Source organism: Mixophyes fleayi, chromosome 7 (assembly GCF_038048845.1).
Source record: "Mixophyes fleayi isolate aMixFle1 chromosome 7, aMixFle1.hap1, whole genome shotgun sequence".
Classification (NCBI taxonomy): Eukaryota; Metazoa; Chordata; class Amphibia; order Anura; family Limnodynastidae; genus Mixophyes; species Mixophyes fleayi.
In genome coordinates this window covers 27,628,551-27,646,423 of record NC_134408.1, presented here as the reverse complement: position 1 = coordinate 27,646,423, position 17,873 = coordinate 27,628,551, and the positions used below count along the sequence as shown (strand labels likewise).

The 17,873-nt window shown below is 38.6% G+C and overlaps 1 protein-coding gene across 1 annotated transcript in view; it reads right to left on the bottom strand.

Moving 5' to 3' along the window:
* LOC142097575 (uncharacterized) overlaps window positions 1–17,873 on the bottom strand; it is a 183,794-nt gene that overhangs the window by 107,749 nt on the left and 58,172 nt on the right. The gene's annotated exons all lie outside the window — the stretch shown is intronic.

Here is a 17,873-nt window from a genome sequence, read left to right as displayed (position 1 = left end):
CAGAGCACCCGGAGGAAACCCACACAAACACGGGGAGAACATACAAACTCCACACAGATAATGCTATGGTTGGGAATTGAACTCATGATCCCGGTGCTGTGAGGGAGAAGTGCTAACCACTAAGCCACTGTGCTGCCCACATGTTATATTCTTACATGCGAGAGGGAATTGCCTTGTAGCATATAGGTTTTCAGATAAATCTCTAAATGTTAATTAATTGGGTGGTGGGGACATTTATATAGACAGACCTGTGTTGATTTTAGTAATAGTTCCCTTATTGCCGTGTGAAGAAAGATATATTAACAAAATGCGTTGCGGGTTAAACAATAGTGCTTTCTATAATGATGAACAACCGAAAGTGTTCCAAGAGATGTAAATTTGATTATTTTTGAATCATAATAAACCAAAACATTTGATCTATTAGATTTGTTTTTATTCCCGGTGCGCTCCACTCATTTGTTATTAATTACAATCTTCTTTGTGACGGCTTCCGTAGTGGGAGGCAGATTGAGTTCCCGGCAGTACCGGCTATACCGTAAATAAATCGCTGTTTCTCCTGAGCTGTAAATGGCATTTGGACTGAGTGGTTAACAAATACATTTATGTTTTTAGTATTTTTAGTAGTTACATTTTAGGTTTTATTGTGTTACAATTGTCGCCATTTAGTCAGCACAGCGGTTTTCATCCCGGTTAGATTCTACCTTCTGTTTTTAGAATGAAAGCTCTCGGGGATCTCCCATGTTGGATGTAGGGACTCACCACAGCTCATGTACTGTTGTGGTGTATTCATTGTATCCAATGACAGAAAACGATCTCTTAGAGAATATCACGGAGCTGTTTGACCTTTAAGAAAGACCTGACATGAAGAGATCTCTTAGTTTGTCCTATGTCAGAGTGATGACCTTTAGGTGATTCTATGTCACATTAGGAACCTTTTGGGAAATGTCTGTTACAATATGATTATTAAACCCCCTGTGACAATGCAGCTTCCTATAAAATCCCAGTTTGCTGTCTGAGCATTGTATTCAGAGTATCTCTTGTAATACATCCTCTTAGAGCAGAGGTAGGCTCCCTGTGGCTCTCCCGCCATTGTGAAACTACAAGTTCAGATATGTGGACATGCTCAGACTTCTAGTTCCACAACAAACGAATGGTAACAGGTTTCCTACAACTGTCACTCATACTAAAATCCCTGCTAGAAACATACCGCCTCTTAGGGACCACTATAGAGCTGCCAATAGGTTTCTAATGTGTAAACTCTTAGGGCTAGATTTACTAAGCTGCGGGTTTGAAAAAGTGGGGATGTTGCCTATAGCAACCAATCAGATTCTAGCTTTCATTTATTTAGTACTTTCTACAAAATGACAGCTAGAATCTGATTGGTTGCTATAGGCAACATCCCCACTTTTTCAAACCCGCAGTTTAGTAAATCTAGCCCTTAAAGTTCTAAAATCCAAGGCAGTGGTTTGTACCCTTTTTGTCGACGGCACACTTTTGATTCTCAAAATATGTTCTAGCAACCCCTTGAAGAATATGTTCAGATTTTTATATTAGGAAAACATAAATTTATTGCAAAATACTTTTATAAACATGCTAATTATTGCTAAGTGGGGACACTGCCATCTCGCACCAGTCTTTTTGGACACCAATTTAGAGAATTACTTGAATGAAATACAAATCTAGATATTAAAAATGATTCTCTGTTAAAAAAAAAATAGTTATTCATGCCCCCAGGGATGCATGCACCTCAGTGGCCTAGTGGTTAGCACTTCTGCTTTAGAGCACTGGGGTCATGAGATCGATTCCCTACCATGGCCTTAATCTGCGTGGAGTTTGTATGTTCTCCCAGTGTTTGTTGTGTGGGTTTCCTCCGGGGTGCTCCGGTTTCCTCCCACACTCCAAAAACATACTGGTAGGTTAATTGGCTGCTATCAAAATTGACCCTAGTCTCTCCCTCTCTGTCTGTCTGCCTGTCTGTGTCTGTGTGTGAGTGTGTGTCTATATTAGGGAATTTAGACTGTAAGCTCCAATGGGGCAGGGACTGATGTGAATGAGTTCTCTGTACAGAGCTGCGGAATTAGTGGCGCTATATAAATAAATAAATGATGATGATGGTTAAGAACCACTGGGCTATGGCCCATCCTGACCCTGCTTGTTGCATGCTGTCAGTCATTGCTCTCATTCCTGCAGTGAGTGACCCAGGACCGGAGCATTATCGGGAGAGACATGTAGGCTGCCTGAGATGAGTGTCTCATCCATGGGAGGAACAACCTTGGCCCCGGGCATCTGAACATTGTTTTTCTATTAATTGGAGGTAAGGAGTTTATTAATAAAATCTTTAACTTTAAACTGTTCCCTGCCAGAGAGAAGATTGAAAGGAGTCAATGTGACCTATACGACTATATCAGCTACAGATGCTATTGTGGAATCCTATACTAGGATATTCCACTGCAACATGTATTCTACAGAGCATAGGTCCCAATCTCTAAACGTCTAAAGCCATAAAAGAAAGGGCTATAGCTGCCAAGTCTTAAGCAGCATCTTTTCTCTCTGGTCACATGGCTTTGGCAGACACATAACCCCCTGACCAGAACCGTACTGGGAGCCTGTGGTTACTCTGAGCTCACAATAACAGGCACATTTCAGCTGCTGCTGAAGGTCAATCACTGCGCACGGGATGAAAGGGGATCCTCATGAGACCCCCATGGAGAATAAGGCTCTGGTGCGTATGTTTCCCCTAATTGCAGATCTGACATTTCAGGCTGCAGAGTCACAGAGATAAGCAATGCCCAGCATGGATAAATGTACACAGCGCGGGACGTCTACTTGTCAATATTGCTTGATCACAAAACTATAAACTCTGCAGGGATAATTTCACCTATCTCCTACATTGAATGCCCATGGTGCGTGCATTGGCAGCTCTGTGATTTTACATTTTCAGAAGAGAGTTGTGCAGATATGGATCAAACTCAGGACGCATAATAACCACAAAACAATAAACACATTTGAAAACAAAGCTGTTGCAATATACTACACAGCATATATTAAACTAAAATTAGTGAAAACTTCAAATTTGCAATGTTGCAAAATATAAATAAAACTAGAATCTAAAAAAAATCTTCACCGACAGATTTGCACAAAATTTGTCCCAGGGGCCGTTGTTTCAATAGAGCAAGCATACAGAAATTTGGATTAAATGGTGCTTATCTCCTTGCAATTTAGGTGTTTCTATATATCTGTATGAAGCGAATAAACTAAAGTTGTTCGTGCGTGTCTGCTGTCTGAGAAGAGCCTAAGGAGGGCTGGTTAAAGCCATCAGCAGTGCGCAGCATACGAATGAAGACTGGGGAGTTTATTCTGCACAGAAATTGGGAGGGTTTTTTTTTTCGTTCTTTAAGAGCCTGAGCCAGTTCACCCAATCATAATATGCAACATCTTCATAGTAATAATCCCCTTGCCAGCTCCTATCATTTTGTGGTAATGTTTCCTAATGCCTATGCAAAGTTCTCATCAGATGTAAAATCCATATTTAGATTTCTTCACCCTGGAATCATCCTGTAATCACAGATAAGTGGTTAGCCGATTCAGCACATCAGGGGCATGCGAGACACCAGTGACTGTCTATGTGTGAGTGTGCAGTGTATATAGGCAGATTAACCGATGGACACTGTACTCAAATGCTGCTTGCTGCTATGTCAATTAATAAGGGGACAGACAGGTATGTCAATAGAGAGCAAATATGGATGGGTGCGTGACCAGATAAAGTAAGATAGATAGCCAGGCATAGAGAAAGAGAAAGAAAGGTTAGGATAGATAGATAGATAGATAGATAGATAGATAGATAGATAGATAGATAGATAGATACAGTGGTGGGATTCAGCCGGTTCACACCGGTTCGCCAGAATTGATACTTAATTTTAAGGTCAGTTTGGCGAACCAGTTGCTCCAGACTGAGTCCACCCCCTTCGTTGGTGGGGGGAGCAAGGTCCTTTAAAAAATAAAATATTCACCTGTTCGCGGTGATGTCATCACGCCCGACATTCAGTGAGGAGCGGCGAAGAGAAGAGTCAGCAAGCAAGAAGCAAGAAGACAGAAGACAAGCAGAGAAGAAAAGAAAGGCAAGAAGCCGATAGAAAAGCTAAGTGAAGGAACAGAAGCAAGGGGGAGCAAAAGCAGCATGGCAGAGTGTGAAGAGGGGCAAAGGCAGCATGGCACAGTGTGAAGAGAGGCAAAGGCAGCATGGCAGAGTGTGAAGAGGGGCAAAGGCAGCATGGCACAGTGTGAAGAGGGGCTAAAGCAGCATGGCAGCGTGTGAAGAGGGGCAAAGGCAGCATGGCAGAGTGTGAAGAGGGGCAAAGGCAGCATGGCACAGTGTGAAGAGGGGCAAAAGCAGCATGGCAGGGTGTGAAGAGGGGCAAAGGCAGGCAGCATGGCAAAGTGTGAAGAGGGTCAAAAGCAGCATGGCAGAGTGTGAAGAGGGGCAAAAGCAGCATGGCACAGTGTGAATAGGGGCAAAAGTAGCATGGCATAGTGAAGGAGGGCAAAAGCAGCAAGGCAGAGTGTGAAGAGAGGCAAAAGCAGCAAGGCACAGTGAAGTGGGGTAAAAGCAGCATGGCACAGTGAAGGGGGGTAAAAGCAGCATGGCACAGTGAAGTGGGGTAAAAGCAGCATGGCACAGTGAAGGGGGGTAAAAGCAGCATGGCACAGTGAAGGGGGGTAAAAGCAGCATGGCACAGTGAAGGGGGGTAAAAGCAGCATGGCACAGTGAAGTGGGGTAAAAGCAGCAAGGCACAGTGAAGTGGGGTAAAAGCAGCAAGGCACAGTGAAGTGGGGTAAAAGCAGCAAGGCACAGTGAAGTGGGGTAAAAGCAGCAAGGCACAGTGAAGTGGGGTAAAAGCAGCATGGCACAGTGAAGGGGGGTAAAAGCAGCATGGCACAGTGAAGGGAGGTAAAAGCAGCATGGCACAGTGAAGGGGGGTAAAAGCAGCATGGCAGAGTGTAAAGGGGGTAAAAGTAGCATGGCAGAGTGTAAAGGGGGTAAAAGTAGCATGGCACAAAACTCTTTCTTATAACATAATCTAGTTTTGTGTACCTCTTTTATTGTTCTTATTTGAGTATTAAATGCATGAAATATTAAACTACTTTTCGGTACATATTTTTGTAAACTTAAAATGGTCATTAGGGCTGAGAACCGGTTGTTAATTTATTTGAATCCCACCACTAGATAGATAGATAGATAGATAGATAGATAGATAGATAGATATAATTGGACAACATGGCTATGAGAGGATTGATATAACAACATTTTAATGATGAAATTGGAAAAGAAAGTGTGTCAAGTGTAGTGCCAATTCTATTATCTATTCAGAATCAATGTGATTCTATAAAATGTGATTTAAACTTAATAACTTTGACTGAAATGCAAGTTTTTTCATTGTACGGACAGAATGTTCCTGGAAACAAACTCAGGGAAAGTTCACCCACATCTTATTATGGAATAACTACTGACCAAGCATGTCTTCAGAACAGTATTTCTTGTTTGGTAATCCCGAGTATACAGTTTTATATCCAAAGATGAACAATCAGTGGGAACTTATATAATACCCATAGAGCTCATGAATAATATATGACGGAAGGGCCATCATGAAGTCAAACTCATTTTTGTAAAACCTTGTTAGATTTATAGGTAGAACGGACATTTGTTTCAGCAAATGTTATAAACATCACTACGAAATACAGTAAATATTTTAAAACACAATGTTTAGAACATCCTGTATTACAGACACAATAGATATTCAGTGTCCATTCCCAAATATAATATAGTTATTTGGTCTTACTGATGTAACGCAGAGTCTTCCATATTCATGCCCCTTGCAGGCATATGATAGACAAAATTTTCAGGATAATACTCTTGTAAATATTTTAGTTTGCTGGCATCTATTTACCTGGTTTGGAAAAAAGTTGCAATATTTATTTTTGTTCATATTTTTCACTGTTCCATAAATAAAGGATAATAAATAAATAAAAGGTGCCCACACATGAATATATAATATTATCCTTAACTGAACTGGAGAAGTTAAAAAAGTATGAGAGGCCAGAAATATACTGTAGCTGACAGTTCTTCAAGCTGGATGTTTGCCAAGTGGCAGAGCATCCCAGATCAGAGTCCCCCTTCACACAGCACCTTGGACCCAGAAATTTCCCTGGTCGCCCCCGTTCATACTGAACATGGGTCTGCCCGGGTCTCCCTGGCAACATCACTAGAGGAGCTCTGATTGGCTCCTCTTGTGATGATTTATTTTTCTCTATCTTTTGGCTACCCTTGCCATCCTTATAATTGCCTGGGAATTGCTCTTTGAAATATGACTTGATTTATATTACTCTTTATGTATTTGTTGATCACACTTTCAGTTCTATTTGTACTATGTACATTTTTGCAAACTTTTGTATGTTTATTCGACTTATGTCTACCCTGTTTGTATCGCTTTGGGGTGCCCTGTAAATAAACTATAATCATAATAACAATAATTATTATAATAATAATAATAATAATAATAATAATAATAATAATAATAATAATAATAATAATAATAATAGCACTAATAATGCTGTCATAGGTTGGAATTAAAAATAATTTGTTTAATTTGCATTATTTTGTTTTAAAACGAATTCAATGAGGAAGAAAGTAGTGGGGTGGATGGGGAAAGACCAAAGTTATTTACTATTTATTAGAGATGAAACCCATTTTGCCTGAAAACCTCAAGTTCCAAGCATTCTGGATGATGGATCCCATACATATGTATCTTAATGCAAGATAGTCAAAATTACAGTTCTGTCATCTAGTTATACATTATATAACATCCTGAAACATTGTTATTTATCTAGATTATAAACAAACTAAATTATTGTATTATATTTTTGACCACTTAATATATATATTTTAGAAGCTGTCAACTCTAAATTAAATCCCAAACATACGACTTTATGATAAGCGTGGAAAGTCATTTGGGGATGTTGTGCCCTGTTTAGGAATATTCAGTCTGCAGTCTTTTACCTGTACATGGAATTATAGAATTACTCTGTACTGTCTAATATTCTACAACTATTCGTCCATGGCCCCATCATCCCTGACAAACATAATAGATTCTATTATAAAGCATATTTTTTAATAAGTAATTGTACCACAACCTTTTAGTTTTGTTGACACTTATTTTCGATTTACTACCAGAGATATCATGACCATTGCGTTTGTCCCAAATAGCACTTAACTGATGCGCTACATTTGCATCTCAAAGCCAATAATATTCCATATACTAGATTCATTGTCACAAACATTTTCCGTTCCTAAGTAAACTTTATTCCAGGAAATATTTTGTTATCATTTTCGCTGCGTAGTGATTTTGGTTGACTAGCATGACTTTTTATTTCCGCAGTATTCCCATAATGGATCAACTGTAGATGCAGAGAGTGGTTTTTGCTTTCAGACAACATTTGTGTCTTGGTCTCTGACAGGTAAGGAACTTTACATGTTGGGCAAGGTCCCAAGGGTATAGCAGGCATTCAGTGACTGATACTTTGTTGTGGCCCATTACTGATTGGTAATATTAGCATGGGAGTGTATACTTTAATGCTACTGACCAAGAAATATTGATATAACCTTCATGGCCGAAGAGGGCATCATGTGATTCAACATCAGGTGATCACGTAACATTCACATCCAATCAAATGCTACTTTTCTCAACCAGCTGCTCTGGTTTCTCCCAGACAACACCTTGGAATTATGTGATTGGCTGGGTATACTTCAACCCATTTATTTTTTGAACGTTTGTTCCCTCCTCTTTGACAATGGGACTTAGCACATTGTGCTCATAGCAATATGTTATTAGGAAATCACAAACGAGTACTTAGACCATAATCATTAGAGAGTAAAAAAATACAGTTTTCCTACACATATGTACTCTCTACTTGGATATTGAGACTGAAGGAGTTTATTGCTCTTTGTGTACTCTTGATAAATAAATACTCATTGTTGCTGTTTGCAAGATGATTCATGTTATTTCAAGTTCTGTTGTCATCTACTCAATCAATCATTTCTTCTTTTTCTGATTCATATAGAGACAACAATAAAAAATAATTGTTATAATAGAAATCTTTTTATATAATATAAATCTATAAATTCCTTTTTTTTACATTTCTGGAACTAGTTCTTAAAATTTGTAACATTTCAACGTTAAATGTTATATTTTATAAAATAATCAAGAACTATGGTTTGAAACATTCTGGAACTCATATTACTACACACGCTGGATATACAGTCATTATGCTTAGATCAGACCTGGCCAACCTGTGGCTCTCCAGGTGTTGTGAAACTACAAGCTACAGCATGTTTTGCCAGTAGATAGGCAATACCTGGCATGGCATGGCATGCTGGAACTTGTAGTTTGACAACAGCTGGAGAGCCACTGGTTGGCCAAGCCTAGCCTAGATTGTCTGCCCAGTGCATATCAACATGCACACCTAATATAAAGACTTGTTGTGCCCTGTTTAGGAATACTCAATCTGCAGTCTTTTACCTGTATATAGAATTATAGAAGTCCTCTGGAATGTCTAATATTCTACAACCATTCCTCCATGGCCCCACCATCACTGATAAAAATAATACATTTTATTATATAGCATATTTTTTAATAATCAATTGTACCACAACCTTTTCTTTTTTTTATTACTTATTTTTGATTTGCTACCAGAGATATCATGACCATCGACTTGTCCTAAACAGCACATAACTGATGCGCTACATTTGCATCTCAAAGCCAACAATCTTCCATATACTAGATTCATTGTCACAAATATTTTCCGTTCCTAAGTAAGCTTTATTTTAAGAAATATGCATGGCCCTTAGGACCGACCAGTACACCCTAGATTCCCTACGTCCCCTCCTCGAACACCCCACCCTCATAAGAGCTACCCACTCGTCTTGGGTGTGTGTGGGTGGGCTGTGACATCACAGTACCAGAGTCACACTCCGCGCCCATTATTGAGGAGCAGCACTCACCCGCTGTGGGAGAGGTGCGGTGATAATAAGTACACTGAATGGATGTTTAGGGTCACCTAGTGGTAGCACCGGCACTGATCGCACTTGGCAGGACTCAGGGCCATCTTTTCCATTGGGCACGATGGGCAGCTGCCCGGGGGCCCCACTGGCAAGGGGGCTCCATAGGCACGGCTCTTAATGAGAATAAATAATCCTGCAAAAGAAAAAAACCTGCAAAAAAACCTACAAGGGTCACTGAGCAAGTACATCTATCTATCTCTATCTCTATATATCTGTATCTGTATACATCTATATGTCTATATCTATATCTATATCTAGGGGCCCCGGTGCACTGCTTTGCCCGGGGGCCCATAATGTTGTTAAGATGGCCCTGGCAGGACTATAAATATCACATCAGAAGTCCATCCTCCTACCGCCTTAGACCCACCCCTTGAAATGAATAAAATATTTTTGTTTTGCTAGTACAATGATCAGTTTAGCCTCACACAATGAGGCTTAAATGAATCGGGAGAAATGAGGGGACATGGAGACTGCCTTTATCACACGTGTCACTGTTGAGTTTGAAAGTTTGTATGCATGCTCAGAAGAGCTTCCCGCTCCGCTCATCGGAGCACGGGTAAAGTATGTCTTGAAACGCGTTTCTCTGTCGCAGTTCAATAGACAAGTGCAACAATTTATAAGATAGGATCCAATCTCCTCCATCTCGAACCCTGAGAATTCTGGATTATAGATCTCACACCTGTAAGCACTGAAGTCTTGTTTCTCGCACACAATGAGCTACATCCTTATATTTTACTGCAAATTTAGAAATAATTCAGGATCATCTATAAAATATCATATGCATTTAACTGAATAACAGCTTTATAAAATTATGTGACTTAACTAAAACAAATTTAACACTGCACAGTCAAAAAGGTGAATTAAATGTCCATCAAACTGCATGGAGGTCATGTAGTCATTCATAAAACATTACATTTATGTGAAAATTCCATTTAAATAATGTTTTATTTAAGTATTCCATATAAAGATGTATTTTAAATTCCTGGTGATATGTTTCTGCCTCATTTGCAAATACACAAACTGCGAATGCTCTATGCATTTTATGCTACATTAGACACTACCACTTTGACATTGTCATGTTTTTCTGTGCTTCAACATAGCTAGAATTTTTTATATCTGTACCTTGGTAAACATACACCGTTATTAATTACAATGAAGTTGCAACAAATGCAATCCATTTAAATCAGAATCAATTTACATGGAATTGCAATATTTACATACATTGTATAATAATTCGAACTGTTAATTATCCAAAGTGTTTTCATATCCACTTGATAATTATGTGTTTTTTTTAATCCCAATTCTGTCATCATCATAATTTATTTAACGTTAATATATGTTTTTTTCCTCTGCCAGAACTTGTAGTATTGAAATTTAGATACACTGAATTTTTATGGTCCTTTATATTCCATATATCTGCATTATATTATAATATATGTATATTTTATTGAATATATTTACCTATTTATTTCTGTTTGATATTTTTATATCCCTTGCTGCTAATTAAATACAAGATCTACAAATCTTTTTATGAATTATATAAAAGAGACGATTAAGAAGAATTGGCAAGCATGGCCTAGTGGCAGGCACCTGGGGTAATACAATGCAATAGTCCTTTCAGTACTCTGTCCTTGGGTCTGTGCTTTATTCCCTTACATTTACCCTATAGCCCAATAATTAACAGAATTTTGGTCCTAGGCTGTAAGTGGTCATCGGGAAGAATGGTTAATTTGTTGTTAGCCTTGAATTTGTCACAAAGCTCCTATCTGGATACAAATATCTAATGCCAGGAACACAGCAGAACTGTGTCATGTCCCAGGGGGACAAAAATAAACAACTCAGTCCTATTATATATAATCACAGCTGAGAATATAAAAGAGAAGCTAGAAATCTAAGCCTTGTATATAGTAAGAGTTGCAGAAGAGCAAATACAAGCCAGTAAGTTAAAGTTGTGTGAAGATGGAAACAAACAGGGATAGAAAAGAAAGGATCTGTTTCATTTGGCTTAGTAAGATTTAATAAACGGATCTGTAGCAACCCTCTCCTATTAAAGGCGGAGGGACTATATTTGTCATATGACCAAAAGAGGCACATGTGTATGACAACATTGTACAAGGGGCAACAGAGATATCGTATTATGTTAATATGCCTACTTTGTCCTTTTTTTATTTTCGTTTTCTGTTTTTGCTCGTTGGTCTGTGTGAGCTTATAACTTTTGCAGTCAAAACACTTCGGAATTGGGAGGTGTTTTAGTTAGACATGAGCACTTGGGGGGGTCTATGTATTAAAGTAGGGACAATATTTATGAAAGGTTTATGCCATAACCTGCTTAACATTTCTTAACGCAGTCCCCGTAGATTTATCGGTGGTAGTCATGTTCCCGGGACTGATAACACCGACACTTAGTTTAACGACATAAAATGTCCAATGCTTACATGCCGAACAATAAATAAATATAAACTGACCTTAATAATGACACGTGAAGTATCTGACAGTGTTGGGCTCCATTCTGAAGACAAGAAATGATGGCGAGGCGTTTTGACGTCATTTAAACTGGCGACCCTCATATCAGCGGTTTTAAAACGGCAATGCTAGGTCCTGCAGTCTAACTCATCTAAGATAAGTGTCAATGTTAGGGTTAGGTTTAGGGTTAGGGATCGGATTAGTGCTAGGGATCGAGACGCTTTAAAACCACTAATAGGATGGTCGCCATTTTAAATGACGCTCAACACTGCCAGATACTTGACGTGTCATTATTAAGGTCAGTCTATATTTATTCATTGTCGGGTATATAAGCATCAGACATTTTATGTTGTTAAACTAAGTGTTGGTGTTATCAGTATGGGGTAAACATACCCAACCCAGATTTATATGGGAACTGTGAAGTTCTGCAATGCATAAAGCTTTGAAAAGCTCTGCTTTACGCAGCAAGGTAACGCCATTGCAAGATGACATTACCTGTCATTTTCTATGGGCCTTAACCGTGGAAGTGCTATGCGCATACGCTAGGCTGCCGGTAAATGGTAAAAAGACTTTGTGCTGGAGGAGGGACTTTGCCGATACTCCCCTGCATGGTGAATCACAGCGGTGCTTCATTTTGCATCACTGTGATCTGCAGTGATGCATAAGGACCGTTACCGCGCTGCTTTAATACATAGACACCATGGTAAGCAAAATTTTTAATTATGTATTAATACAAAACAGGGTCCAGGTAACACAAACAGTAAATTTGTCTTTGGTAAGCAAAACCAGCACCAAATAATGCAATAACAAGTAGACTGTTCTTGGCACAATGTCAATGTGAAACCTCCAATGGCTGCACTGAATAGTTCAGGGGTTGGGCCTACATCTGTCTTCACCTTCCTATGCAACTGGTCGAGCAGCGCCAATCATCCCAGCCACCTAAAGTGACAGATGTGATAGTCATTGCAATGCAGGGGGAAAATTAGGCGGAAAATTAACCATTAACCATTATGAAAACCCTTTGATGTCTGTCAGATACAATCCCTGGAAGTCTGTTGTCTGCGCACATTACTCCTTTTATTATTAGAGAGCTGTGACTGTTTTTGTGGAAAATGCATCTCCTTTTTTAGCTGTCGAGCACTTCGCTGCTCCGATGCACACAAGCAAGAGACATTAATGTGGCCGCAGTTGGCTGCTTTGTTTAGACACCCTACTGCTCTTAATTCTTTAGCAGGGACTGCAGTTAATGACGACGGGGGTGATTATGTGATTGCTTATATAGCAGCACACACAGCATGGTGCTCTGAAATATAACTCTAGTTGATGGATGAATTGGTCTAACTGTGGATGTAGACTAGCAGCATTCAGAATTCTAAAGTCATTCATAGCAGAGACAGATCATTTTTAGCGCCTTTCCTTTATGAATATACATACCAAGAATAGGAACATTGATGCTCCTTACAAAGCACTATGGGTAACGTCAACGGGAGTAGATGGGTGCTCTTGAAACAATTGAGAGTTCTTCAAATAATTCACCTTGTGTGTTGTATGTAGCAAAGTTACTTAAATAAAATGTAAATAGGCAATCAAAGATTGATTTTTGGATGCATAAAGGAGAACTGATTTTGTCTCAAAATAAGCCACCCCTCACCCAGGGCCGGATTAAGGGAATGGAGGCCCCTGGGCTAAGGGGGCCTCCATTCCCCCGTGAGGGCCCCCCCCCCCCCCCCCCCCCCCCCGTGATCCGAGCTGCCCGACCCCCCCCCCTACCCCTGGGACTTACCTCCTTCTCCGGCGCGCTGTACACTCTTTACCGAGGAGATCTCGTGAGAGTGAGACTCACGAGATCTCCTCAGTAAGGAGAATACAGCTTGCCGGGGAAGGAGCGCAATGAAATTACTGATCGCGCCGGGGGCGCCCCCGCCCCCGACCGATCACAACTGCTGCTGAGCACTTTCAAGGGCCCCCTGGATGCCATAGGCCCCTGGGCTGTAGCCCAGTTAGCCCTATGGTTAATCCGGCCCTGCCCTCACCCCACCGAGGTCCATCCAAGATGTTCATTAAAGGGTAATCCCACTCAAAAGTGATTTTGCCCAATCAAAATGATTGTGTTGCTTACTTATTGTAATAACTCTGCATGATTGTAATAAAGTCTGCATGAAATGACCTGCTTAAAACTCAGAAACCCTTTTACTATCATTTGACTAAAGAACTTCCACTAATCAAAACGTCTCAGGCACAGAAGGTGGGACCCTGCATTTTCTATCTTAGATAAAAGAAAATAGAGATACACCTAAGGGGAAATTTACTAAATTGAAGGTTTGAAAAAGTGGAGCTGTTGCCTATAGCAACCAATCAGATTTAAGCTGTCATTTTCTAGAATGTACTTAATAAATGATAACTAGAATGTGATTGGTTGCTATAGACAATATCTCCACTTTTTCAAAGGTGCAGTTTAGTAAGTCTAGCTCCTAGAGATCTCCTTTAACTGCAATAGGCTTTGGCCATGCTAACACTGATTTTAATTAAATTAAAATAAACATACATTAAGTTTTTATTTTTCCTTTTCATTTTAAGAAACATGTGAACTGCAGAAAACCATTGCACTGAACAAAGCACAGATATCCAATGCCTAAAATAGCAGACAAGCAATCTACTATTTTCAGTTTTATTTATATCTATGTTTTTTTGTTGCGGACAGTAAACATGGGACAGAACCAATTATGGATTATACTGTCGCTCAGCTGACCCTAGTGACATTTTTTTGATAAATAGCTGCAAAATCTTCATAACATTGCAAATCTTCATAACGGAGGAGCCTTAAAAAAAATAGACCCCTATATGCTCTGCAATACAAACACACACACACACACACCAGAGTCTTTTTGACAGCAGTCAATTAGCTTACCTGTAGGTTTTTGTACTGTGGAGAGGAGAGAGGGACTTGAGCACATAGAGGAAACCCACACAGATAATGCCCTGGACATAACTGAACCCATTACAGTGATTGGATAGTAAAACATAAAAGTGGAGTGAGAGTAATGGAACATCCCAAGCTGTTACATACAACTTTCTCAATGTTATTGTCACAGGTTTGGAGACACCTTAGAGATGAAGAATTATTACACTGATGTACTCTGAAGGGTGCCAAGTACCAGCCTCATTAACACTTTAAAATAAGTTTCTTTGATTGTTACATATGTAGAAATAGGCTTATGTGGGAAATTTGTTTTTTTTAAATGAATTTTCTACATTTTGCTTTCTGAGACCGTTCCTCACAGTTGCACCTTGTTGTTGAAATAAATAACCCCATGTGGATTTTATAACTTAGAAATGTACCTCGCTTTGCGTGTCTTCCAACAAACTGTTTGATTTTGTGACATCAGTTGCACTTTTACAGCTGTGCTGTATGTACAACTCTTGGGATGGAAATTGCATTAATGATGGGAAAGACTCCTCCTGTTACATTTTATTCATCCTCACTGTTTATACTAATGCTGATACATTAGCGATAGTGAAACAACATTTCACTGCTACATCTTATTCATTTTAACGTAAAAGTTGTGAATGCATTCTATATAGTTAGTTCTTATGGATGAGACTGGTAAACAGAATGTTTGAGTAAAGGCTGTAGATAGATAGATAGATAGATAGATAGATAGATAGATAGATAGATAGATAGATAGATACGAGAGATATAGATAGATAGATAGATAGATAGGTACGAGAGATATAGACACAGATAGATAGATAGATAGATAGATAGATAGATAGATAGATAGATAGATAGATAGATAGATACGAGAGATATAGATAGATAGATAGATAGATAGATAGATAGATAGAAAGATAGATAAATAGATACGAGAGATATAGATAGATAGATAGATAGATAGGTATGAGAGATATAGACACAGATAGATAGATAGATAGATAGATAGATAGATAGATAGATAGATACAAGACATATAGATAGATAGATAGATACAAGAGATATAGATAGATAGATAGAAAGATAGATAGATAGATACGAGAGATAGATATGAGAGATATAGATAGATAGATAGATAGATAGATAGATAGATAGATAGACAGATAAATACAAGAGATATAGATAGATAGATAAATAGATAGATAGATAGCTACAAGAGATATAGATGGATAGATAGATAGATAGATAGATAGATAGATAGATAGATAGATAGATAGATAGATACGAGAGCTATAGATGGGATAGATAGATAGATAGATAGATAGATAGATAGATAGATAGAAAGATATGAGATAGATAGATAGATAGATAGATATGAGAGATATAGATGGATAGATAGATAGATAGATAGATAGATAGATAGCTACAAGACATATAGATAGATAGATAGATAGATAGATAGATAGATACGAGAGATATAGATAGATAGATAGATAGATAGATAGATACGAGTGATAAAGACACAGATAGATAGATAGATAGATAGATAGATAGATAGATAGATAGATAGATAGATACAAGACATATAGATAGATAGATAGATAGATAGATAGATAGATAGATAGATAGATAGATATGAGAGATATAGATAGATAGATAGATAGATAGATAGATACAAGAGATATAGATAGATAGATAAAAAGATAGATAAATAGATAGATAGATAGATAGCTACAAGAGATATAAATAGATAGATGGATAGATAGATAGATAGATACAAGAGCTACAGATAGATAGATAGATAGATAGATAGATAGATAGATAGGTAGGTACAGGAGCTATAGATAAATAGATAGATAGATAGATAGCTACAAGAGATATAGACAGACAGACAGATAGATAGATAGATAGATAGATAGATAGATAGATAGATAGATAGATAGATAGATAGTTCTGTCAATATTAGGATGAGAAGTGGTATTAGAGAAAGAGGGATTTTAGCAGAAAACACTTTTTGTTATCACTATCTAACACCGATCTCTCCCAGCCTAACATGACTCTGATCCCTGGAGATGTAAGCAGTGAACTACAAGCTAATCCCACTTCTGACTGCCTCACACAACACTGCTTACTGTACATTGCAGGGATTTTCTTCTGTGTGCAATTATTAACTGTGTTTGTTTTTTATTATTACTGTTTGTACTGAAAAATCCACGGTTAAGATTTATTTCCTGCATCTAGATTGTAAATTGTTTTGATTCTGTGGAAAAAAAACACATTTTTTTTTAGCTTCAATTTATAATACATAATTACCCATTTAATTTATATACCAAACAAGGTATTACCTGCTTTACAGAGCATGATTAACTATTCACATCAGTCTAAGATAAGCAGAAGTATGCAATGATTTTCCCGAAGAGCTTCCAAGTTGGCTTGTAGATTTTGTCTTCCTACTAAGCCTTTGTTTTTGGTCTCCAACAATGCACTGGATCCAGTGGATGAATTATTATTAACTATCCGCTCCTTCACTTCTACTCATCTCTTCCTGCAACTGCCCCCTGCAATGTCCTTCTGCCTACACAGAAAACACACCAAGCGTATTTCTCTGATAGAGAGAATTGTATCTTTCATTTTAAAATAATCTGCTTTTTTACCAAATGATCCAGTTAGATTATAAAGGGTACCTGCCACAAAGATTCAATTTTATATACTGTAGAAAATCCTTCCCACTAATGTACCCTGAACAGCACATACCCTAAAAATCACTTTTATCCCAGGCCTGTAACGTCCTAGGAAGACAAGAGTCTACTTGTTTTACACAAGAGTCTCCTTGTTTTACACAGTAGGGTCACAGGCTGGTAAAATGACATCAAGCTTTAACCCTAGACTCAACATTAACCAGCCCTAATTGACGTCTAGACCTAACGGTAAACTTGCAGAAATGTAGCTCGTTCTGAAACTATCCCAAGTCCCTTAACAGTTATAGAGTATCTGACATCTAATATTCCACCATTTCTTCCAGAAAAATTTTATTTCTTTGGTTTTTTTTAGATTGCAGTGGAATAAGCATAGGTGCCTACTCTCCCAGAATGTCTGGGAGACTCCTGAAATTTTGGGAGTTCTCCCGGAATCCTGGGCGTCTAGGGCAACCTGTCGCTTCCTGCCCTCTTCGTTGGGGAAGTGGGTGGGGATGGAGATAATCGCGGCATTCTGGCATTGGTATACTTAGGTCTCTACTATTAGATAAAGGGTGTGGTCAGGGTGACACGATCCTACGCCCCCAGCATGCAGCTGTTTGGAGATCTCCAGAATGGGGGGTCTCCAAAAAAGAACTGATTCTCTTTTGTGTCACAGTGTGTACTG